Genomic DNA, 522 nt, shown 5'->3' on the forward strand with positions numbered 1-522 from the left:
AGTGATTAGTAGAAATTATCGAAATAAGACAATTTTTTACATGAAATAAATTCGAATACAAAAATATTTTTCTGTTCTGTAACACAAAATAGATAAGTATACGAAGTTTGAAAGTCTTTCCGTACCAAAAACACTACATAAAACATAAATGAAAACTTGCGCCCCCGTTTTAAAATAGATCCCAGTATACTGCTGGGAGGGTACCAATTATTGCTACACTAGTGCTATACTAGGTGCAATCAATGGGAGCGGGTAAAAGTGGAGGTTTTACCCAAAATTTGTATAACAATTAGAAAATGGAGGATAATATGCTGAACCCAACTACTTGCAGACGGTGTATCCCGTTGAATTCATTAATTTAATTCATAGCAAAAGTGACAAAAAAAGAAAGGAAAAGAAATAAAGAACCAAAGCACAGGTGTCCATGGCAGACTATGTTATTTTGCCAACCTGGTTTACATATAGAAGTACAAATTACATAAGGAATTAGAGGATGAACAGAAGTTTAATCTTACAGCTGTT

The sequence above is a fragment of the Octopus bimaculoides genome, chromosome 3 (assembly GCF_001194135.2).
Source record: "Octopus bimaculoides isolate UCB-OBI-ISO-001 chromosome 3, ASM119413v2, whole genome shotgun sequence".
In the NCBI taxonomy this organism is placed as follows: domain Eukaryota; kingdom Metazoa; phylum Mollusca; class Cephalopoda; order Octopoda; family Octopodidae; genus Octopus; species Octopus bimaculoides.